Below are 26,696 nucleotides of genomic sequence, written 5' to 3'. Positions count from 1 at the left end.
CTGCAGTGCAGATGGAGCTGGCATCACAGGAAGAGCTGCGTAGCCCCCTGGAGGCTGGAATACCAACGAGGGTCTTTGAGTTGCCCACCCGGAGTTTGTTTCCTGATTCCTCCTTGTTGACCCCCATCCCTCCCTTATGAACGAAAGGCAACTTGCACACACACGTGTGTCCTTCTGTCTATACTGAAGTATATAAAGGAAATGATAGATCACATAACAACACTATCAGGTGAAATTCCCTGAGAACAGCTGTTTTCAAGCACTTCAGATTTGGTAGAAGGCTAGCAGCTTGGTTCTGGAGCAAACTGAGGAAGAGGAGGCGAGGTGGCCACAGGCAACACTGAGAGGGGAAGGGGTCACATTGACAGCAGGCTCCCAGAGGTGACCAGCAAGCACTGAAGATGCAGGATGGCAGAGGCAGTGAGGCTGCTGCCAGAAAAGCAAACGTGGAAGGTGTAGGGCAAATAAAAAGTGAAAAGAAGAGGCACCATTCTACCTGTTAGAGATCAGGGAGGAGCTTCTTCCCCTCCCTTTTCTTAGAACATTTTCTTTAAAAGACTTGCAAGTTCTTTCTCCGTCTCTTCGAAGTATTCGTAAATCTTTCCAAGAGCTAAACTTAGGTTTCCCAGCCCGGGAAAGTCTTTCTCAAGGACCTGGGAGCTATCTCCTTGAGGTGTAACATCAAGGAAGGTAAGGCTCCACCTCTTGCCATAGAGAGATCGGTGTTTGTTTTTCCTTTGTATAAAGTCAATTAACCAACACGGATGGCCACCCCAACTACCAGGTGGATTTAGGATGAATTACATGGGACAAATGTTTCTGTCAAGTCCTGTTACTTGAGGACTAGTTACTGTTTATCCTGAGAACGTGTATCTAATGGGTCGCATCCGCTTGGTGACAAAAGAGGGCTTTCTGTCCTTGCAAACTCTTAGCAGACTACCTGCTATGTGCATCACATTCTGGTTTAATGCTTATTCAACAATAAAACTATTTTCTTTCTCTACTGACTTTATGGAGAGGATTTCCAGGTTGGAAGAATATTCTGTTTTAAATTATATTTCTCCACTAAAGGCTAATGCTTGGGGAAAGTCTTCACGATTTCTTTGCTATTTTTATTGCAGCACGATGACGACAAGGAGTTCTCCTCAAACATTTTCTCTTTGTTTATAGGAATAGGATTTATAGGTGAGCATATTGTAATGTAGTTGCCCCTTCATCTCTGATCAATCTAATTCTTTTCCCTGGCTGAGCCCTGAGGTCTTTCGGTCCACCCCTCTGTGCTCATAGGTTGATCAATATTGTTTAGCCAAGTTTCAGCAGGGCCCCAGGATAATTTAGTCAAATAATAATGTTAGAGGTAATGATTAACATACAATATTCCTTGAATGGTGATACTTTTGGTGCCTCACTGGAATTTTGCACCTCTTTCTGTCTTTCAATATTTCCATCAAATTTTTAGATCTTTACCAATAGCTTCAATTTCTTTTTTATAATTTTTCTAATTGATTTAGTGCTATTTGTAATACACTGAAGTAGAAAAATAAAAGTGTTCCCCCTCCAAAGGACCTATCACAACATTAAAGACCCAGAGATAATCACTAGAAAGACTTCACAATTCTCCGTGTGTGGGTAGCTGGACTTTTCCATATTTCTGCTATTGCAAAGAGTGCACTGCAGTAATAGAAGAACATAAATTTTAAAAAAGCAAATCAGGAGTGTGAACTAAAATATTGCCTGTCATATCAGTAAACAAAGGATGTTGCAGCCATCACGCCATCACATTACAGGTGCCCGGATGGTGAGCCCTGAGGGAACTCAGGATGGAGACAAAAGGTCTGCCCACTGGCAAGTCCATCTAGCAGTCAGCTGCTGCAGGCACAGGATGAGAGAGCACAGGATATTGGCCCCAGAGAGCTGAGGTGCATATCAAAGGAATGATTTCAGGGAGCCCAAATTCTTGCGTCTTCCCATACATAGCAAAGTGCTAAATTCCTTAATTTGAGATATCTGGTTTTCTTGTATTAACAGTAATCTTTTGATGTTCTGAATTCCTTGTCTTTTTATTTTTTATTTTTTTGGCCGTGCCACCAGGCATGTGGGATCTTAGTTCCCTCTTCCCTGCAGTGGTAGTACAGAGTCCCAACCAATGGACCGCTAGGAAAGTCCCTGACTTCCTTGTCTTTTGTTGCCAAAAACTCCTATATATCCTGGTCCCCTCCCCTCCCCCCTTGCCTCTTTGGAACAGTTTCTCACAGTTATCTGAGATGCTGTGTCCCTGGCTTAAGTCCTCAGATTTGTCCACCGAATAAAACATAATTCTCAACTTTTAGGCTGTGCATGTTTTTCAGTTGACAGGAAGGAATAAAATGGAAATCTTTCTCTCCAAAATTCTTAGATATTTAAGAAATCATTTTGCGAAGCACCATACTAAAAGACAAGTGCATCATTGGAAGAATACTCATTTTCAATTAGGCTTTTAAGCAGAACATCTTACTTTCGGTTCCATCACAGTGAGCCAAATTGCTTTGGCTAAATTGCTTTCAGCCTAATCATATGCGATTTCTTAACACAGGGCTTTGTGTAGCTACTACCAATTAATTGGAGTGATCTTAAAGGGTTCTTTTTCATTAGTGAGATTGTCTTTAGGGATAAATGAATCATTTGCTTGGAGTTTGTAAGAAAAAAAATCAGGATTGAGAAACAGTTTCCAAATTGCAAGACACTCCTAGTATTTTGTTGCTTGCTTGAAAAGTGTAAGCCTTTAGCAGCACCTAAACAAGCAATAGGGTATTTACATAGACACTAGTATTAGTAATATGTTAATGCCAGAACTTTAAATCCCTGCATTATAAAATTATATTAAAGATACCTTCTTCTGAGAAGAGGGAAGAGACACAATAAAAGGGAAGTGATGATTTATTTAGGCTAATCTTGAACTATGATGATCTTTGATAATTACCTCTCATTTAACTTAAATCTTCAAAGAAATACATTTCTTCCTCAAGTATCAGCCTTAAATTTCACTGGCTGATCATCTCACAGCTAAAAAAAATTAATACTTTCCCAGGTGGCTTAATTTATAAGAGGGAACAGTTGAAGGCACGAGAAAATTTGGCTTCAATCCCTTCCTGGTCCTTGATTTTGAATCCAAAAAGCTGCTCTGTGTCTCGGCAGTGATGACCACTAGATGGAGTGCAGCAACAATGCCTGCTTCTCCTTTTCTTCAGTGGCTAATAATAGAAAGCTTGTCTTCTCAGCAACTGCAAAAACTGTACACTCAAATGCTCACATAACTGATAAATTGTCTTTTGAAAATGAGAGATCGATCACTTAATTGTCATTGAGTTCAGCCTCCTGTTTTACCACTTCTGTGTTTGGATAGCCCTTTGCCCAATCCCTGCTCTGTCCTCTAGCTGCTGCCTTCTAGTTCCCCTGAGAAATAGCTGGAAGTGACCACAGTGCGAGGTAATCAGTGATGGCAGGACACTGGTGGCATGCGAGTGCTAGTAATTTGGGAAATCAACACCAGGAGGGCCTATAGTAATAATATCCGAATATTTTACCTACAGGCCAAAGAAGGGAGACCTGAGCCTTAAAATCTCTAAAGCAAAGCTCAATGTTGATGTCTTGTCCTTGTTGCCAAGGAGATAAAAGGGAAAATGGAAATGGAGGCGTGCAAGAAGGAACTGACATTTTTGGTTGACGTTGCAGAATCAGAATCGAACACTTTGCTTTGCTGCTAAGATGTCTAAGAACTGTCATAAAAGATACTGTGTGCCCTTGGGATAAACCAAAACTAACAGATCACACTTATGCGTTCTGGAATGCCCAAAAGATAAAATCTTGACTATTTTGTATAAATCTGGACTTAACAAAAAATTTTATCCCTGATTTCTTTTTAATGTCTTGGTGTTTGAACATAACTTTGTGAACATGATAACTGCTTGAGAATTGCTCTTTTTCCACCATGAGCAGACTAATATAAATGTACTAAGCTTGGTCATTTGCCATTGTTAAAAATATCTGTTGCATTTTATGTTTGGTGAGCCAGTCTTCTGAAGCCTGACTTTCCTAGGAGTCTTTGTGAAAAAACGCTTTCTCTGCTTTTTAAAGTGATTCTGCCTCTGAGTCTTCCTTTGACAAGACATACACTGTGTCCAAAGATGTTTGATAAAGAAGAAATCTAGCTTTTAGAAATAACTTGGGATCTTGACTAATCCACAGAATAGACGGTATTTCCATTGACCTACGTAAGTCTTTTCACTACTTTTTCCAACCAAATTGGAACCACAATTTGGAACCACAGCCTATAATTCTGTAATATCTTCACTGTGGAGCATTTTGCCAGTTGACCTCAATATCCATCCTGTCCTTCCTTCATAGCAACAGAAGTTTTCACCAGGTTAATTGCTTCTCAGAATAAACATTATGTTAATTAGCATCTCACACAAGAGATGGATGGGGCCATTTAACTTAATTCTGGCCAAAAGAATGTAAGCAAAAGTACTTGGGAAAACTTTCTTAACAGATAACTTGCTTATGCTCTTTGCCACTTTCTCCTTTGTCCAGTACTACTTCCTGCTAGCTGGAATATAGTCCTTATGGCTGGTGCTGCAGCAATAGTTTTGGTCCATGAGGTGAATTTAGGGAAAACATCCATGCCAAGCTGAGAAAAAAGAGCTTGCTAACCTGAGAATGTTGTTGGGCAGTAAACCAGCTATTTACATAATATCCTTAGATTATACAAGAAATAATCAGTTTCTGTCTTGTATAAATCACTGTTATTTTGGATCTTTTTTTTTTTTTTTTTTTATGGCTGTGCTGGGTCTTCATTTCTGTGCGAGGGCTTTCTCCAGTTGTGGCAAGTGGGGGCCACTCTTCATCGTGGTGCGCAGGCCTCTCACTATCGCGGCCTCTCCCATTTTGGAGCACAGGCTCCAGACGCGCAGGCTCAGCAATTGTGGCTCACGGGCCCAGTTGCTCCGCGGCATGTGGGATCCTCCCAGACCAGGGCTCGAACCCATGTCCCCCGCATTGGCAGGCAGACTCTCAACAACTGCACCACCAGGGAAGCCCCTAGTTTGGATCTTTTATGGGTTGAATTGTGTCTTCCCTTCAAATTCATATGTTGAAGTTCTAACCCCTAGTACCTCAGAATGTGATCTTATTTGGAGATACAGTCTTTACTAAGATAATTAAGTAAAAATGAGGTCAGTAGGGTTGGCCCTAATCTAGTAAGGTTGGTGTCCTTAAAAAAAGGGGAAATTTGGAAACAGCTATATTCACAGGGAGAATGGAATGTGAAGAGACACAGGAAGAAGATGGCCATTTACAAACCAAGGAGAGAGGAATGAAAAAGAGCATCCCTTACAGCCCTGGGAAGGAACAGACTCTGGGGACACCTCCATCCTGGACTTCCAGGTTCCAGGCTATGAGACAGTAAAGGTCTGCTGTTTAAGTCTACAGTCTGTGCGACTTTGTTCTGCCAGCCCCAGAAAACTAAGACAGGGTCTGAGAACCAAGGAGGATTTTGTCAGAGAAACAGAAATCACTCTCAGTGTTTCAAGTTTAAAGGATTTAATATAGGGAATTGAGACTATGGAAACTGCTAGAATGCCTGGGAGAGTGAGCCTTGATCACTTGGCTCAGGTAGTGTTTATCAGATTTCTCCACTGCAAAATTATTCTGTTTTTTAAATCCCCTTGATACTGTATACTTTGGAAGGAGATCACTGTTCAGCCAATACCTGAGGAATGGAAGTTATGCTTCACCTTTTGAGGGTAGAGTATCTACACAAATTACTTGAAATTCTTCTTCATGGAAGATTTGTTTCTTCTCTAATATTTATTAATTTATTCAATTTTTTATTTATAGCATATGGACTTATGGATGTTTCCTCTATACTTTGGGTTATAATCCAATACTACTTTATTGCTCAAATTTTTTCAGCTTTGGCTACTGGAGGTTCTTTCAGTTGATTTCTTGTAGGCCTTTGACATGTCCCCATCACTGTGGGATTTCTTTACTTTCTGTTCATTGTGGGGTTTTTTTTAAATAAAAAGTGTCTGGTTAAGGGGAAACCTATCTAGAATTGTACTTGGGATCTTTACTATCCTTACTGATCTTTGGCCCACTAGCTATCTCTTGCACCAAGAGTGTGTTTCTATCTATCCCGTGTCTTCCATAGTTTCTGTCTTATGAAGGAATTGTGTTATTTAGAGCCTAGTTATTCATACCTCCTATATCTTAGTATAAAATATTTAAAATAACTAAATGGCATTTAATTCATTTCATTTGCCATTTTTAATTCAAATTCTGTTGTCTGCTATCAGGATCAGCACCCTGATATTCTATTGTTTCCATTGGCCTCGTGTATTTTGCTTATCCTCTAGTTTGGCTTTGCTGAATCACTTTGTTTTGAGTGTGTCTCTTGCTTTGTGAACCAAATTTAAAATATTGATATGACTGATATGATTAGTTTCAGCTCTGTCATGTCATTTTTATTGGATTTGTTGTACTTTCCATTAATATTGTTTTGCTGCAGGCATAATATTTATTTGGTGCTATTTGTTCTTCTTGGTGATCTAAATAGTGTTTTGAAGGATGTGTAAAGTGGTTCAGAGTTAAGTGGCTGACAGTCCCTCGGTTACCTAGAAGTTCCCCACCAATATTTCCTCTTAATGTTTATTTTTCTTTTCTTACTCTCAAGAATGCTATAAAAAGGCAGAATAACTTTGAGATGTCTGAAATGGCTACTTTGGTTTGTCATACCCTTTTTGTAAAATAATTAACAGGACCTTTAATAAAGAAATTAAAATGTATCTGACATTTTCAAAAAGCCAGTCATAATAAAGAACATGGTTTACAGCACAAGTCAATTCTCTAAATATTAATATGTAAATTTAATTAAATTTACAATTTAAATTCCAGTGGAATTTATCCAATTTGGAATTGTATAAAATGATCTTAAAATTCATATGGAAGTGCAAATCTTTGGAGAGGGCCAAGAAAACTCTTTTTAAAACCTATTTGGCAGATGTCAACAAATACTATAAAGCCAGTAGAATCGACTCAATACGGTGTTGGAATACAGATAGATAAATAGATTAGTTTAACAAAGTAGTAAACCAAATCATTTTAACCAAAGAGAATCTAGAAATACAGTCCAGTACCCATGAGATAAAATATTAGACATAAGTGGTGTTCTAGTCCAGTGAGAAAAGTGTGGCTTATTTAACAGTGACAAGTGACAGTGCTGGTACAACTGCTCACCCACATAAGAGAATATTTGAGGGGATGCGAGCTGAGTCCCACCAGTGACCCCACGTGCCGGTGTTTGTGGCCAGAAGGGAACGGTGAGGGGCTAAGGCTGGTGAGTGAGAAGGCTTTTAGACCGTGCAGGTCTTTACACGTCACCTAAGGAGGGAAATTCAACCTTGTAGGAAAAATGGGGAATCAATTTTTCTATTAAGCAGAAGGAAGGCAGTTATGTATATGTGCTAGGACAAAGTGGGCAGAAGTGTGAAGGATGTTGGAGGGGAGAAAATGAGAGTGTTGGAGGTGGCTAGGAAAAGAGGGCATGGGAGCCAAGAAGTGGAAAGACAGAGGCTTGTAAAAAGCAGGGGAAGAAAGAGCTCTGAAAACTGGGCTGGCAGACCCCGTCATACTTGGCCTGCTTTACCATTTGCTTCCTCATGGAATTCCCTTGCCATGTACATTTCAGATATATTCCTGGTCTCGTGTTCTATCTCTCCGGCTCTATGGTTACAGTGATCCAGAGAGTGTATGATCTGCGTTTAGCCAATAGTTTCTCTAACACCATGGCCCTGCTTTGTCAGTTCCTGGAACCCACTTTCATTACCCTGACCTCCCATCCTCTTTGCTGACCTGGGTTACAGCCTTCAGGTCTCCAGTAAAGTGCTCAGTCAAGGGAAAACGAAAATCTTGGGGTTCAAAACCCAACTGGCGTGTTCCCAAGCACAAGGGAAGGCGCACACTCGAAATATTGCTCTATGTCAAGAAGCAGTAGCACCAGCTGGCGGGGCTGAGTTTCTATCTGCAACTTGTAGCAGCCGTCAATTGTCCGAAGAGACAGGTGGAGCCCAGCTGGGACGCAGCGGACCTGCAGCTGTTTGACTAGGGTGGCTAAGGTGTAGATCTTTTAAAAAACAAAGCCGAGATTAGGTTCGAAGTCCCCTCAAACTGCATAATGCAGAAAGTCACTGTGAAAACACAGGACATAAACAAAGATGAAAACAAGAGTGAAAATAAATGTCTTCATGTCACATGAGGATTTCTGCTTTGTGTTTTACAATCTATACCATGACTACTGCCTTGAAAGATTTCGGAAGCAGTGTCTTTTCTTTCTTCTTAGGCTTTCTGCCACTACTGTTTTCTGTTATTATTATTATTATTATATATTATTCTGACGCTAGTTTATTCAGTAAATACTTTGTGCGAGGTATTCGGATAAGAGTATTTATTCTTCATTCTCAAGTCGTTTTATTCTCAGAACCATTTAATTTTATCAGCAAGATTAACTAATTTTTCCATAGTCACACAACCAGAAAGTGAAAAACTTGTCTTTTAATTCAAGTGTACACAAATACACTTGAATTAAATATGCCCTTCTACATTATATTTCAAAAAAAATATGCTCTTTCTACATTATGTATCCTCTTGATTAGGCAAAAGCAACTAGTTCGAATAGAGAAAAGTCAGAATCATTTTGGTAACTCTTTTTACCTTTCATGCAAATTGCCTTTGTGCCTGCAGTCTTAATGGAATAAATCAACCAGCCACTTTGATGTGAGCACTGAATCTGAAGAGGGTGTTTTTCAGCATTTTTCCTTGTAGCCTTACTGACTGGGTTTAGAACCTGATAGTTATTAGATGATAATTTAGGATAAGTTTCTTAAATTTGCTAAACCTTGGTTTACTCATCTATAAAATGGATTGTTCCAGACATTAAATATGAATATATATAAACACGTCTAGAGAATAATACTCACTAAATAAGTGACAATCTCCCTCCTCTCTATCATGCATCTCCTCTCAGCTCTATAGTGTCCTTAGACCCCTAAAAGTTTATACTTCATATTGTAAATAATGCTCTTGTGGTAAGCATGGCATTTGACCAAAGAAATAAATATGCGATAATTGAATTTTATTATTACAGTAAACCAGGAAAAATGATAAGTTGTAAGATCTTCTTGGAACATTCTCAAATCTTAGCAAATTGGTGTCTGTTTCTTTAAAAAGTACTGTGAAAATATAAGTTTTGGCCAGTATCCATTGAAAAAGTCAGGCATTGTAAAAAAGGAAGGAGCGTTTGAAAGGGAAAGAACAGGACATGCACACAGACAGGTTAAGACAAATATTTTCCATATCAAAGCATACAAAAATTAAAAATGGTAAAAGAATAGTGAAGAAATGAGAAATAAACCATTAAATGAACCATTTTGATAGAAAGCTTTGAATATTGCTAATGTTTAATATTGTCATTTTAGTCTCTTAAGGTCATAGTGTTAATGAAAAATTTTAAATCCATTTGGTTTGATATAAATCCACTAGTCACCATGGATTATCTCAGCCAGAGAAACAAAGGGTGGAGTGAGAATAAAGGATGACCTTCAATATGAAGGCGCAGGAGCTGGCTGCTTTCACTGTTCAAAGACAGCAGAACAAGAAGAGATCCAGAAAATGCAGTATTCAGGTTCTATTTTTCCTGAAAGTGACACATGAGCATTGCAATTATGTGCCGAGGGAAATTGTGCAATTCTTCCTCTAGAGATTTTGGCGTGGCTCTGCCAAAAAATAATGCATGACCCTACTATCACAGTTGCTCCTCTGGCCCTTTGGGGATATAATTCTTTATTTCAAGAGCCCAAGCTGCGTTCTGCTGTGTTTCAAAGACTCTGGAATTCTATGACTGCCATAGGAAAAAGAATGTCATTGTGTTTTGGCAATTTGTCAGATTGAAAATAGAATTCAAAGTCTTTGTCAAGTTCACCTTTTTCTTAGATAATCCTCTGAGAGCTCTTGTATGTAAAGTTGAAACAGAGCACAGGATGCATTGAACCTCTCAGAGGTGACTAAGAGCTCTCTCAGCTGAGCAAGGTACTTATGTCCAAAGGGATATACACACGTATTCAAAACCACCTCATGTCAAAGAAGACAAACTGTTGGAAGGATCTGGCATATTTTGAACTTTGTTTGACATATAGGAAATAAGGGAGCAAAAATGTTCTGTCATTGAGTCCCGGTAATTGAAGAATCACTGAGTCGAAGCCTGAATAGAAAGAAAGACAGGAAGATGAATTCAGCTTTTCTCTTCATCAGTATGATATTGACAGTATAGCTCTTGAATGAAAAATTGTTAAGTAAGGCTGACAGATACACTGGTGAGGTCTGCTCTCTTGCTTCGTTCTGATGGGTTTATCTTTGGGGACACATCAGCTTTACTTAAAATATTCAATGGAAAGTTGAGATGCAATAGTTTATTCTAAAAGCTTCACATGTCTCATTCCATCAACAATCATTTTTGAGTACACGCGAGATAGATGTCAGACTCACAGAGTTCAAGACGGAAAAGACATGGACCCTCTTTTCAAGGAAGACTCAGTCATCCTTTGGGGATGCTGGGTTCCAACTCCCCAGAATGGAACTTCTGCACTCGTTAAATTTTAATCTAGTGAGTGATCAGCAACTAGGTTGCAATTCCTGTTGTGCTATTTGACTCTCACACATGTTTATAATAAATTCTGTTCTGCTACAGATGAAACCAGAGAAGGGGTCATGGAGAAGGCAATGTTCATCCAAGGAGGGGGTGATGAGCCCTCGTCCAAGCAATCAACACTCGTTATTAATATTCCACTCACCTTATGAGCAACAGAGTAAGATGCTCCCAGGAAGGTCACCAGACACTTTCTTCAGCCCTTGGAGGAGCAGTTAGAGCCTAAGGCTCTGGGCAGTGAGGAGCATTTACCTCGTTCTTTTGTAAGGCTGCTATGTCAGTCATAGGGCTGTTGCCACGTGTGCATATGTTTGGCGTCCATCTCAGGGAAGGTGGTGTTTTGGCTTCTCTGACACGCCTCTTCTGTTTCTATTGTGGTAATAACAGATGCACAGATAACAAGAATCTACCCTCTGAACAAAATTTTAAGTGGAGGATATAACGTTGTTAACTTCAAGCCCGATGTCCTATCTCTGGTCTCCAGCGCTTCTTTATCGTCTTGTATAACTGAAACTCTGTGTCCCTTGAACGACAATTCCTCATCCCCCCCCTCCCCCCCCCCCCAGGCCCTGAATGCCACCATTCAACTTTCTGCTTCTCAGAGGTATTGAAAATAGTCAAACTCATGGAAGCTCCAGATATTCTGGAAACGTAACAGATCATGACTCAGACGTGAAAAGGGACACACAGTCTACGTGTCTTTAGGCTGTTGAGTTAACTGATCACATGAGTGGATTCAAATATGAGTCAACCTGTTTCTTTGCTTATTTATTTAACTGAATGTACTCTCTTGATGGGCTCTTTTGGTGTTGCCTGTATAAAACCATAATCCCATGTCTTGCTATCTAGACCACAACCCTTGAAGAGTCATCCTTAAAGCCCTGTAGACGAATGTGAAACAAATTTTAATTGACAGCCTGTTCCATGTCAGTCCCTGTTTTCGTTTTGGGAGATGTTGGAAGAAACAAGACAAAAATCTCCGCTCAGGGAGCTTCCATTCCAGCGGAGGACACAGGCGATAAGCAAGTTGAATACGTAAAGCAGACAGTATATGCACCAGTAATAAGTGCTTAAGAGAAACTAGCAAAGAGGGAGGTGGGGCTATGGAGTGTTGGAGTCCAGGGAAGGAGTGGGTATTGACATTTTAGAGAGTGTAGACTCAGAAAGCCTCACGGAGAGAGCGACTTGTGAATTAAAACTGAATGAAGGCGGGAGCAGGTCACGTGGCTGACAGGAGGGGAGCAGAAAGGGAGGGGCCCGTGGAAAGCGCTGGGGGGGGGGGGGAATGCCCGGCGTGTTGGGGAACTTGGCACCTGGGGAGCAGAGCAGCAGGAGATGATGTCAGACAGGCAGTGGGGGCCTTGCACGGGGAGGAAAGGGTTCTGCTTTTACTCCGAGATGGGACTCTCCTGCAGAGTTGTGCCTGGGGAGTGACAATGTGTGACTTAGGCTTTAATAGGTTTGTACTGATACTTGTGTTGAGAGTATACAGTAAGAAGCTGTGGTAGAATCAGGGAGAAGTTAGATCAATAGTTAAACACAGGGTTCATGATGCCCTTGACCAGGGAGTTGGTCCTGAGGACAGTGAGAAAAGACAACATGATTCATTCCTGGAAGATACGTAGGATGTGAGAGGAGGAACAGAGTCAAGAATGAAGGTTCGTAGCATAGAGTTCCCACTGCCTGAGATGGGGAAGACTTCATGGGATAAGATCACATTCGCGGGAATATAGAAACTTGTTTTTAGATATAACTATTCTTATTTTTGCTTTATTTATTTATTTTTAATTAAAATACAGTTGATTTACAATTTTATATTAGTTTCAGGTGTACAACATAGTGATTCAATATTTTTATAGATTATACTCCATGTCAGGTTGTTACAAAACAATGGCTGTATTTCCCTGTGCTGTACAATATATCCTTGTGGCTTATCTTTTTTTCCTTTTCGTTTCCTTTTTTATTTTTTGTTTTACATTGGAGGCGTATATTTAACAATGTTGTGTTAGTTTCAAGTGTACAGCAAAGTGATTCAGTTATACATATACACGTATCTATTCTTTTTCAGATTATTTTACCATTTAGGTTGTTACGGAATATTGAGCAGAGTTCCCTGTGCTATACAGTAGGTCTTTGTTGGTTATCTGTTTTATACATAATAGTTTTTATCTTTTAATCCCATGCCCCTATCTCGTCCCTCGCCCTGTTCACTTTCCTCAGTGGTAACCACTAGTTTGTTCTCTATTATCTGTGAGTCCATTTGTTTTGTTTCATAGATGTAACTTTTTAATACTAGTAGGATTCTCAATGGAGGGACCAGTAGATGGGTGGACATATGGTTTCTGGAATTTGGGGAAAAGTCTGAACTGGAGATACATGTTTGGGACCCATCAACAGACAGGTAGTATTTAAAGCTGTGAAGCTGGATGATACCAACTAGAGAATTAGATTGTTTCAAAAGCCTCATCAGAACCGACAAAGAGGTGGAGATCGGAGCTGAGGCTGGCCCAACCTGGGCTGTTCAGAGCAGGCCTGTGCTGGTGGCTGGAATGTCAGAGGAATTCCAGGCCCTGCCTTGGGAGCAGCTTCTAGTTAAGATTCACAGTGCATCACTGACTTGGTTAAAGATTGACCTTGGCTTTGACTATTACATAACTGTGGAATCCGAGTCTTCGTTGCATGTACAGGAGAAGGGTTGAAGTAGGAGAACTGTTCAGTCATTAGTAATTCTGCAGATGCAAATATTCCCTCACAAATATAAATAAACATATTCATATATGAAAATATTTCCCCCACAATTGAGCATTTTATTTTGTTCTTAATTGTTTTATTCATTTACAATGAGATTACCAACTAGACAGTAAAGTGTTTTGTTTCTGTTTTTGTTTTACAGAGAAAGGATCTATTTTGCACAATTCATAATAATGTTAGACACCTAGTAAGCCCTCAATGAATACTTTCTTGTTTAGAGATAAAAATTTTATAACCATATTTCTCTTTTAGAACCATGATAATGGTCCTAATTTTAAACCATTGTTATAGGACTCAAGCAGAGATGAGAGTCCTGAATGAATATGAGACTCCAAATTCATGATTTCAATTTTCAAAAGTGTATCTTGGTGATTACTTATTGACCCTCCCATCAAGGTACACTTGTCAACTGTGTCAGGGTCTATTACTTGCAGAGAGCATAAATTTTAGAAAAAGGAAAGAAACCCAATTCTCTTCTCAGAATCCCCATAATAATATTATCTTTTAACTATATTTTGACTCCTGCCTCCTGTATTTGGAGAGTGTGGTGCTAAAAATACCATCTGGGACAGCTGGGTGGTAGATTACAGAAGCTACAGCTGTTCTGGGGTAAACTTTTGATGGATGTCATCCGAGCACCAGTTGTTAATTACTACCATAGCAAAGGTTTTCTTTTTCCTTAAAAAAAAAAAAAAAAAACACTGAAATGAAAGCCACAGAATTCTACCTCTCAAGCAGCATGGAATACTTTTAAAAAACCCTCACAGTATGATACTATAATATAATGAAGTATATGAAAGACGTGTCTGAATGGAGTGTTGCTAGAAGAATTGACAGCGGAAAGCCAAATATATGTAGCACAGTTGCACAAGCTACTAGTGATGGATACAAACTCAACAAGACAAGGCAAAAATGTGAAGTAGGTTTATAAATTGCATTCTTTACAAGGAGCAAAATACATGTGGCAAACACAAATGCTGTTCATCCTAACTCAACCTTACTGAATTGAACCTGGTCCTCCTTGAGTGCTTTCAAATAATACTATTTGCTGAGCACCTACTGTGGTCCAAGTGACATCCACGATCTCATTTAACCCTTGCAACAATCTTTGGAATGTGTATTATTTTCCACATTTTACAGGTGTGGGGATATAGTCTCACACAGGGCAAAGTACTTGCCCGAATTATCCTTTAGTTCTTGTAGATTCACAATATAAAATTAAGGGTTACAATTTAAAAGTTTAATTATAAGGAGTGCAGACTAAGGACAAAAGAAGTGAAGGAAATTTACATGGAGTGACCCGCAAATCCTCCCACACCATAGAGGTGCCTCCAAAGGTACATCCTCCCAAAGACAGGTCAGAGATGTCACCTACCCACCAGAGGGACAGATGGACTGAAAGTACTACGATTTTTGCCTCTAAATGGAAGTGACAGTGATACCCGACGTAGTACATGATTAAGCAACTGTTTTTATAACTGTAAACGTATATACTTAGAAGGCATTTCAACCACAGCAAAACATTAGGAATAATAACGCTCTTTGTAGTGTGTCCCTATATTTGCTCTGAATTAATTCTTGCTAGTGCTATTTTGCTGAAATGTTAATGAATTCAGTTACGGCAGAGGTGTGATGCAGAATAACACAGCGACAAGGATTTTCACCGAGCGTTCCTTCCTTTACTTCCTTTGCATCATCCCTAACTTTAATGGAATCGGTGTTCATGATGACAAATGTGAAGAAAAATAAAAACAGGAATCACGAAAATCGGTTTTCAAGTAAAAAACAAAGCTCATTCTTGATCTGTAGTAGACGGTTGACCTATAATTAAGGCTGGGCAGACACCTCCCTCATTGTCATCCCTCACATATGGGAACAAGTGTGACTTTGTGGGACAAGGTGACCTTGAGTCCTAAGACTTGACCTCTAGTCTCTGCTTTGTGCTGATTGGCTACATAACCCAAAGTCTCTACGGCCAAGTTTCCCACTAAAAAGAAGGTAACATGGTTTATCTTGACTGCTTGTCAAGGATACTTGGAAAAGCCAATGAGGGAATAAGCGTGAGGGGAAGAACTCTGATCTCTGAGAGGGGTGAGTTAAGCAGGGGTTCCAGTCACCTGTGGTGGGGTTTTTAACATTCCTGAAGCTCCAGCCATTCTGCAGACCAATTCAATCAGAAACTTTGGGAGTGGGACCCAGGCGTTCATGCACTGATACTTTTTGAAAGCAGCCCAGGGGGAGTCCCCTGTGTAGTCTTGAGAACCCCAGGGCTGGTGGGGGGGAGTTGAGAGCACCCCTAATGCACTGGAGCTTCTTCCTCATCCTGTGATGCCTCCACAGTCATAGATGATGGACCGTTGACCCCAGATGACCACAATTGGGACGTATCATTACTACACCCAATGCTGTATCTCTCCCACTAGCAGATTGGCACAGATTTAAAGGAAAAAATGGACTAACCAAAAACTTGAGACCTAAAGAGATGAACTTCAAAGGACTTACAGCATGACATTTTGTAGACGAACACATTGCACAATTTTTTCCCCAAGAGCCAGTACAAAATACAAATTATCCGAATAATGAAATGTTTCCGATCCGCGGTAGAAATAGCCATTTATTCAATTTGTATGTGCACCTGAAGTTTCAATTTTTATTTTATTTAAACAGTTTTTATTGAACTATACTTGACATAAATCATTGTATTAGTTTCAGGTGTAGAACGTAATGATTCTACATTTGTATGTACTGTGAAATGATGATCACAGTAAATCTAGTTAACATCACCACACACGAAGGGTGTTTTTAAAAGATAATCACAAATTTAGGGAGTGGAGATAGTTATGACTTAAGTGTAGAATTTGAATCGTGTGGACATACTTATTACCATTGCGCTCTTACTAAGATAAGTAAATTATTCTTTGGATGACTACGGCAGGCTGTCTTTATGGCATTAGATGTTATGAAATTTTATATCCTGTGGGAAAAATTGTGTATTCACTCAATCCTTGAGGGTCCACACAATCTAAGAAGGTTTAAAAAATGTACTTGAAAGAGACCAATTTATTTTTGCGGAGTCACCCAGCAGCTACCTATTCATCAATGGAACAATTAACGTTTAGCAGCCCCATTTTACAAGACAGGAGTTTTAACAAGACTATTTCACAGTCAATCTGAACCACTAGGCAAAGCAATTTCAAAGTGGACTTTGATTTGCCCCCTGTCAGGGTTCATCAATTATAGCAACACTATTCATGGGAAGCATACATACAGCATAAATATGACCAAAGAGAGTGGTCAGTTTCAGATATAGACCTGGTTGGAGAGAGTCTATCATCAATCTTTGAATTTTATTTTTGGGAAGGGTGAACAACTCAGTAATCATAGTAGCAAATGCTGAGTGCCTGAGACATGGTTTATACCTGTCCCATAAGAAGGGCAATGCAGGCTTATGAGCTGTAATAAACCCATCTTATATTGTGCATTTACTTGTCACTCACACACCTGAAAATCCTCTTTGCCCTGAATTAATGAGACAAGTATAGACTCTAAACTTACTGAGAAAATCCAGATTCCCATAATTGAGGAAGTCTCTCAGTCCTGAGTTTTATTACTTATCCCGGTCACTTTGAGTAAACGGGTCCTAGCTTTCACCCCGTGGATCTGGTAACTGTTGGGGAAGCATGGGAAAACAAAGGCATTGGAAACCCTAGCTTTTATGCATCGCTCAAGAGCACAGAAGGGGTAGAGAGTGTTGGGATTTTCTATTAGGAGGAAGACGAGTACTCTATACTTCTATTCCTAAAATATACACAGAGCTAATGAAATTTTTATTCAATAACAAAATGATCCGGCAGAAAACGAGGCTGAGGGGTTCTGAAAGACACTAGTGGATTCCAAGTGGGAGTGAAGCCAATGATGGTGTGGAGTTGGCAGGTGGGAGGACCAGCTGAGGACACACATGAGTGGATGGGTGTTGGATGGCAGGTCAGGGGGCTGGCAGATCTTGCACCTGGCACACTCAGCCCTGGGCAACCACACCAGTTGCTCAGCATCTTGGGTGGAGAAGAGCTGGCGGTGAGAGAGGGCACATGAACAAACACCAGCCAGCTGACGTTTGGATTGCCATGTGCCAAGCACAGCCAGGAGTCAGAAAGATTTTATTCTTACTTATTTTACCTCTGTTTTCACTATACTAAAATATTTACAGAGAATGGATGGGCATGTATACATCAATGAATATTTTAGGCTATGTGCTGATACAATACTACAGTTCCACAAGGGGATCCAGCAAATGTTTGAGTGGCTAAGTATCCCTGCATTCAGGTTTGGGTTCAAGTCCCCGCACGGCCACTTTCCCAGATGTGACAATCTCATAACCTTTCTGTGCTGAGTTCAATCACGTAGACAATGAGGATTATGTTTATAACTACTTCATAGGGTTGTTGTGAATTTAAATACATTTATTCTGAAGAAAAACACCAAACCAAAAAATAATAGCAGCTATTGTTTTCTCAAAAGCCTTTTAACCAAGTGGACTAAAATATATCATCAAGAAAGCACTGAATCATTAAGGTTTTCCATCCCAGCCTCTTCACTGGGTGAACTGGCTCAGGGGCAGAGGTATGGCTCTCAGAGTAAACTTCCATCATTGGGTTGAATTCATCTCATTACCAGGAATGCAGCGAAAACTTGAAAAGCTTTTTTTTAAAAAATACGATTATAAGTATGTCAAACAAGTTATACATATGTATAGGAAAGCAAATAGTGCAGAAGCACCTAAAATAAAAAGAAATTATCTCCTGATCCCATGTTTCTCATTCCCAGGCTTTCTTCCAAAGCAATAAATTTTAAATTTTGAATAATAGCATATATGTACAAGAAAGGGAACAAATGATCAAAGTGCAAGGTGAATTTTTACAGTGAGCACACCATGTACCCACCACCTAGATCAGCTGGTGAGCTACCTGGTCCAATGCAGTAGCCATGGGCACTTACGACGTAGGATGTACATACTTAGGAGAACTATAATTGATTCAATTATTGAACAATATTCAACTATATTTGGAACAGCTTGAGTATATGGATCTACTTTTCTGTCTGTAAAATTTACAAAATCTAAGTATCAATCAAGAATTTCTGTTGAAAAATTAGTGTCTGAATTGAGAGCCATAAATGACTGATTGCAAAGACATGGTACAAAAATTTAAAATATCCCAGTAATTTTTATACTGATTTCCTGTTGGATTAAATAAAATTCACAAAAATAGTTTTACCTGTTTCCTTTTACTTTTTAAAAATGTAACTACTAAGTATTTTAAATCACATGTAGCTCACTTCGTGTATTTACTCTGGTCAGTGCTGATCTAGAACATTACCAGGACCCCTGACTCTGCCTTGCGTCCACGTCCAGCTAGTAGTAGTAGTCAGTTATCTTTATTGATCTTTAACAGTCCATTGTTTGACAACACCACAATGTATTTATTTATCCATTCTACTGTGAATGGTCCTTGGTGGGGGGGGGGGGTTGCGTTTTTTTTGGTCTTCCTGCTATCTGATTCTAGAAGCTAGGCTTCTGTAACTCTTCAAGGATCCAGTTTTTATGGAATTTCCCTATTCCTACAATTTCTGCACATGTGTTGTTCTCCAACTCTCTCCTGAGCTCACTTCTGTCTTATAATATACGGCTAATGCAGTCCAATGCAACCAACATACACTTTTACATTCTGTTCTCCAGCCTTTCGTATCACAGCTTGTACTTTTACCAAATGTTTTTCTACTGCATAGCATGGATTTCCTGTGATACACCCTGCACAGTTGTTTCTTCACCACGACTCTTTTATTGCAATGCCAGTGCTACATACTTTAGATGTTTATTGTAGCAGCATCAGTTTAAGTCAAGGTATCAGTTTCGATTTCAGTCAGAGTGTATGAACTGCTGCAAAAAGGGCCCCCAAATCTCAGTTTACCATAATAACTTTGTATTTCTTGCACCCTCATAGCACTGGTTCAGTAGCGGACGGCTGGGGGATGCATGCCTCGGTGGTACGTCCCAGGAGAAAAGGAGTCACATGGGTAGTTCAAAGCTCTGTTAAACTCCCTGTGGGGTCTTCCTATTGAATTCATCTGCCCTTCAACTTTGGAGATGATCACATGTCACTCTTTGGTAATTTATTTTCCCCTCTTTTGAAAAATTGCTATAAATTGTAAGTTGTACCTCCTGTAATGATAGTCTATGTCACTTACCTTTTCCTCTCATGTTTTCTTTTTCCTCTTTCATTTCTTGACTTTGTGTGCACCTCCTAATTAAAGTTTTCTTTCTTGTTGTTTCTGTTCCTTGAATTATCTTCCTGGGCCATTTGGTTTTTTTCTTGGATTTCCCCCTTCATATTATAAGGGTTCTTAAAATAACTGGTTCCTCATATTAAAGGAGAAGGTGGTAGAGAAGCTGAATAGAAACTCTGTGTTTGTTGGTGGGCTTATATATGGACAGACTTCACTCTGTGATGGTTGGAAGAGAGCCAGGACCCTCAGATATGAAAAATAGGTTGTACTTATGCTGGGACAAAAACCGTCTCGCTTTTGCTTGCTCTTCCCCCAAACTGTCTTCAGAGAATAGGTCCAACAGTTATCTACTGTGTCTTGTTTGTGCTTTGGGTGTTACCCAAACGCATGTGCTCTGTGTGCTGTTTCTAGAGAGAGCCTATTGGTCACCTTCTCCCCCTCTGCCTCTTCCCACACTGAGGACCTCTCAGGGGCTCTGTCCAGCAGGTTGGCCGTATCGTCTTGATTATAGTAGCTTTACAGTGAGAGTTAAAATTGAGTCATGGGAGTCTTCCAATTTTATTCAACAACCAATCCAAACTTCCTTAAAGAAATAAAATGTGGTATGTGTGTTCTTCAAGTTTAGTTTCAATTTTTTAACGTATGCTTTTATGGGGATTGGCAGCTTATGATTAGTTGTCAGTGAGTTAAGTCCCACCCTGTTTCAATTTTAGTACTTCCCCTACATAGTCACAATATATGCATTAAGGAAAAAAGTATCAATTTGAGAACCAAAGTTTGTAAATACACCACAGTTGCACACTCTAAAGTTTTCTTGGGGACAGTTTGACCTCGATTTTCAGTTAAATAGGTTCATGCAGTGAAGGCTGTATTATAGGATGTCCAGCCCCATGTGTCTCTGATAACCTTCACCTTCTACAACATCCACATGGATTATACAGTTTTCGTACTTTTCAAGCTTGGCTACGCTGCCCTATTGGCTTGGGAAAAAGAGGTCAGCACAGGAATCATTTATAAAACACATGGATTTCCTTTGAAACCCATTGAGGGTCTGGGGCATGAACCCTCCTGGGTGGAGTTGCTAAGGCTGAAAACACAAGTATCCTTTTATAGTCTCCACTGAATTGTTTCCACAGTAATTACTTTAATGGGAGGACAATTTCACTTGTGAACTACAGTGGCTGGATAATATGAGTCAGAAAATTGGATGGAGAATGCATACAGCTTTATTTCCCGAACTATCACACCCTCCTTGAAAAACGTCTCCCTTGAAACATTTACTGGCTAATTTGTGAAGTGTATTTAGAGGATATCTGAAGTTGGAGCCTATTAAGTGACTAAAGAACTAGTTTATATTTTAAGAAATTGAAAGATTTTACATCATTTCATTCAGATTTGTAATCCAGTTAGATGGGGTTTTCTCAACCATGACAGTATTGGCATTTCGGGCTGGATAATTTCTTTGTAGTGGGGGCAGTCCTGTGCATTGTGGGATGTTTAGCGGCATTGGTGTCCTCTACCCACTGGATGCCAATGGCTCTCCCCCTGCCTTCCCTATCAGTCCTGACCATCAGAAATGTCCCCAGACATTGTTAACTGTCCTTGAGGGGTGGGAGCCAAACTGTCCCCAGCTGAGACCGAGTTAGATAATAGCAGCTGAGTAGTAACTTATGGTTGCAAAGAGTTAGTGACTTTGATTGGAAGCGAAGTTTGTTAAAGATAAAAAATCATGTTTCAGAAAAATTGTGTGAAAATCAGCACAATGAAGGTGAGCTATAAAATGCATTGACATTTATAATAAATGACGTACTGAACTATCCCAATGCCATAGAATTTCTTGAACGCTCCAATCCCTCCTTATAAGCATGGATGACATAAAAATCACGTGTTGCCCATAAATGTCAAATTTATTTACATCTGCGATTTATTTTTGCCATAAAATATTTACTCTTCTGCAAAGACAAGTTTTTCTGGATGCTGGCTATTTCTGTTTTATGCTGAACTCAACAGACTATTATAGAGCAGCTATTTGTGGGATCATATCAAAAATATTTGAGTCATTTTATTTTAGAATCACACATCATCTTCATATTCAGTGCTGAAATTTTATGCAACTCACTTGTGGAATTAATCTATTCTTCCAGTTATTTTGAAGTCATTTACATCCTTCTAAGTACCTCAGCAGGAAGTCTTTTATAACTGTTGTTTACTCTTTTTCTGTTTTACTTTGTTCATCTTCCTATAAGATTCTAGTCACTAGTCATGTAATTTTATCTCTTTCTCTCTCTCTTGTGAGATTGGGTGAAGTTAGACTGATTTTTGTTAGATTTAATATGGAGACTAGAATTATCTGCTTGAGATAGTAACAGAAAATCTTTCATTCACGTTAGAGCTATTTAAGATTCAAGGGTATGATAAAAATGCAGTAGCATTATTAACAAAGAAAACATTTTAAACAATGCCATATAAATTATATACTTTAACATTTTCACTCCTAGATAAACCTCAGGTAATTTAGTAGTACTAATAAGAAATGTCTTTTTAACTTCAGAAAAGTACAATTAAAGTGAAATTTAATTATACTAAAAATATAACATTTTAATCAATTCTTTTTAACAATTGTTTATTAAAATGGTATGGGAGAATTGGTAGCAAAATAAAACATGATTACATTGAAACTCCACCTAAAAATGGGCACTTCTTCCTTTGGAATCTTGGTTAACAGAATTGTAAATACTGTGCTGACAGACCACACTAGCTTTTTTTTTTTTGGCCCCACTGCACAGCTTGTGGGATCTTAGTTCCCCGACCAGGGATTGAACCCGGCCTCTGGCAGTGAAAGCGTGGAGCCCTAACCACTGGACGCCCAGGGAATTCCCTCCACGCTGGCTCTTGTCACTAGAATCATAATTCATCTTCCCCCAATTTTGGTGAAGGTGACTTTCAGCACCGTATTTAGACACAGTGACTTGCCCATTTCACAGCTCCAGATTTCAAAACAAAACAAAAACAAAAGCACACGCTCAAGTAAAGAATGTCGTTTAGATCTCTCTTTAGCTTAAAAGAGTAGCACTAACTCTTTCCTTCTTTTTGGTTACAAAGGAGCCTGCTGGGGGCCGGGAATGATGACACCTTCCGAAGAGGCTGCTGAACTTTGAAGCCAGTGGACCAGGTAAGGCACAAAACCACAGGTAGGTTATGAGGGGGGTGTTTTGGGGGAAGCACTATGGGCGGGTGGAAACCACTAATTCCAGGAAATAGGAGCGACAGGGATTTTGAAGGCTTTTGTATATTTTGGGCCTACTTTCAAATGCTACAGTTTTAGGTGGAATATCCAAAGGGATTAGCAGACTTGAACAAAACTAAACTAGTCCCCAGAGATGACAACAGACACATTTATATTTACACGTCCTGACAGACCTGTAAAAACATCTACAAATAGACGGTCTAGCACTCGCTGGCCACTTAGGTAGAGGTTTTACTGCCCTCACATTGCCCTCTCCTAGGCACCCAGGGCAAAATCCAGAAGTGTCCCAGGAAATAGGTGATCTTTCTTTTTTTTTTTTTTTTTAAATTTTATTTATTTAGTTAGTTATTTTTGGCTGCATTGGGTCTTTGTTGCTGGGCTAGGGCTTTCTCTAGTTGCGGCGAGCAGGGGCTACTCTTCGTTGCGGTGTGCAGGCTTCTCACTGCGGTGGCTTCTCTTGTTGCAGAGCACGGGCTCTAGGCACGCGGGCTCAGTAGTTGTGGCTCACAGGCTTAGTTGCTCTGTAGCGTGTGGGATCTTCCCAGACTAGGGATTGAACCCATGTCCCCTGCATTGGCAGGCGGATTCTTAACCACTGCGCCACCAGGGAAGTGCCGGTGATCTTTCTAACAGTCCACGTGGCACTCCCCTCCCCCTTAGTTCGCAGCCAGTTGTACTGACTCTTACCCAGCATCCCATGATTTTCTAACTGAAATTCGCAGGCTGGTAATCAGTGTAAGCAAACAGACTTTGCATCTTGCTTATGTTTGGCAGCCCGCCTGTCACTGAGGTAGGGGATACCATTGGGATGTTGAAAGGCCACCAGCCCCTCCTCTTGCCAAGGGTCAGTGAATGCCTTCATCCCTCCTCCACCCCCAGCCCATGCAGACATTACCAATCAATCCTCCTCCACCCCCAGCCCATGCAGACATTACCAATCAATCACCGCACTAGCCTCAGTGAGGGCTGGTCTCAGAGCCCTTCATCAAACAGTCCCCAGGGCAGTCAATCTACTGCAAATTTACTAAGCTGGGGCTAGAGTTGAAACCTCTGCATCATCCTTATTCTAATTCTCTTATCTGTTGCCAACATTTGGTTTGACCTTGAGCCAACCTCGGCCCTTGACCTTGACTTTTTCATCTATAAAACACAAGGGGGCTCATTTTTCAATTCTATCATCATTAGCTTGATGGGAAGAAGGAAGGTGGAATATATAAAATTGAGTTTTCTTCAGATTCACAGTTTTATCATGAAAAACATATAATATTAAATTGCCTGTGAGAATGTGAATATTCCACTTGCCTACCATGACCTACATGTGAGATGACTACATTAATCCAGGGTATCATAGTTCCTGGGAAACATTTATAACAATTCTGTTTATAAAGCAAAGCTAGATTATCACCCAGAAAGTATTTCTTGGTGCTGATCAGGAATTCAGTAAGTTAAGGCCAACTAACAAGAAAACAATGTCCTTTTTTAAAAGGACACATTTTTTTCCCAGCATTCCTTTCTGAAAATTTTCAAGTCTTAGTAATTAACTCTAGCTTCCAATTACACTGTTTTTAGCACTCCGTGTTCACAGGAGAGCAATCAGACCAAAATTCACTTAACATATGGTGCTGCAGCTGTTACAGAAGAACGAGTCCACGAGGCTCTGTGTTCACCTCCTGAGTCCCAGGTCGGGGAACTAAAATGCGAAATTCAGGGTTGCAATCACTTTCCAGTTATGCAGTATTGAAAGAACTACCTTTGCTAGTGGTTTGATTACGTAATAAGCGCTCTGTTCAGTGATGCCTAGACTTTTGCAGGGAGGCACAGGGCTGTGCTTATGAAGCATGAGGTCATAGTGCTGAAACCTGCAGCCTCTGGAGACAGCCATCGTGGTGCAGGCCCTTGTGTGACTTTGTGTGACCTTGGGAAGCTGTGGAACAGTTTGTGCCTTGTTTTCACGTGTGCAAAAAGGAGATGTCACCTATTACATGGTGTGCTTGTGCGGCTAATTTGGATGACATAGGAACAGTTCTTAGGACGCTGTTAACTAGTAACGGTCCAGCAAATGCTTACTATTATGACTAACACAGAAAATTGTTCCAGGTTGTTAGGTGTCCCCCACTGTGGACTGAGGCTTCCTGGCCCACAGCCATAGCGCCATAGAAAATAATTCCATGATTTTGTGTTTCTCCAAGGCCACCTGTTAAATGTTGGCACCTGCATCAGCGCTATCAGGGCTGCGCACAGATGTGGACCCATTTTTTTTTTTTCTTTTGGCTTACGACGCATCTGCACGGTTCAGAGTTGACGTCCCTTGGGTATTACGATGGCAGAAACCGGTCACCGGCGCGCTCCGGATCAGTCTGGAAGGCTGTGTCATGGGAGATTTGTGCACCCCGAGGCAGGTCAAGGGTGCGGATGCAGCTGCTCTCCGTTCTCCTGCAGATCCTGAGCTCTCAGCCCTGGCAGACATCACGGAGCTGATGACCGGGAGCCGAAGGGATTCGCCCTCCAGAGATGCACTCTGGCTGTTTGCTTTACTCTCTCAGGTGAGGCCTCCCTGCCCCCCTCCCCGATCAGAAGATCTGCAAGATAGCCTTACCCCATCTTTCCACTATACGACTGACACCCTTCTTCAAAAGAAGCAAGCCACTACCACTAGGCACAACTCAGGAAGTTTCCAGTAATGTCTGATCTCTGGGCCAAGTCCTTACCTGTCACACTTGTCTTCAGGCCCCAGGGCCTACCCTCGATTCTGCGTCACAATGAGAAGGACAGGGGTCCTAGTTTACAAGCAGGAGACTGAACCTCGGCTGCCCTGATACACAGGCTGCACACCCGACCAGGCCAACCAAAACCAGAATCTCTGGCAGTGAACCAATGCGTTGGGACTATTCCGACTTCTCCAGGTACATGCAATGAGCAGCCAATGCCGAAAACAACTCGCTTAATGTTTAGGACCTTGTTACCCAACGTGTGAGCCCAGTAGCCCCCAGGTTGACTGAACCAGAATCTGCATTTTCACATGATCCCTTGATGATCTGTATGCACATTAAGGTTTGAGAAACTCTGGTTCAGAATCTGCACTATAATTTAGCAGTTCTCGGTCTGCCCGCGTATTCAATCACCTGGACAGCATTAAAAGTCAATTTTTCTTTACGACTGTGTCTCTGGGAGCCATACAGAAAGAAGACATGTTTCTTAGGAAGGGTTCTCACATTCCTGGTCCATAAATCTATTATTATTTAATAACTTTTAAACACGGTATTCACGGGAATTCCCTGGCGGTCCAGTGGTTAGGACTCGGTACTTTCACTGCTAAGGGTGTGGGTTCAATCCCTGCGGGGAACTATCCCCCATGGGGTCCGGCCTGAAAAAGAAGCCAGATTGCAGTGGAGCAAAGGGTAAATGGTGAAGGGACTGGCCAAAGTGAAGGCAAGACTCTCTCTCCGGAAGCTTGGCTGAGAGAGAGAGCAATCATCTCAAATGCTCCTCTCAGGACACTGATGGCTTTTGTTTGCTACATTAATCATAATTATCAATCATTTTGCTTTTTCTACTGCATTTGATATTGACCTGCTCCCCTTCCATGTACTCAGTTTTAGTAAACCATTCACACATCTTCCAGGACAGGACTTGGAAGTCTTCTGCATCCCTGTCTTTCTGTGGTTCTAGCAACCAGTCAAT

The sequence above is a fragment of the Balaenoptera acutorostrata genome, chromosome 18 (genome assembly GCF_949987535.1).
Source record: "Balaenoptera acutorostrata chromosome 18, mBalAcu1.1, whole genome shotgun sequence".
Taxonomy (NCBI): domain Eukaryota; kingdom Metazoa; phylum Chordata; class Mammalia; order Artiodactyla; family Balaenopteridae; genus Balaenoptera; species Balaenoptera acutorostrata.
The sequence above is the reverse complement of the archived record's forward strand: the minus strand, read 5'-3'. Positions refer to the sequence as shown.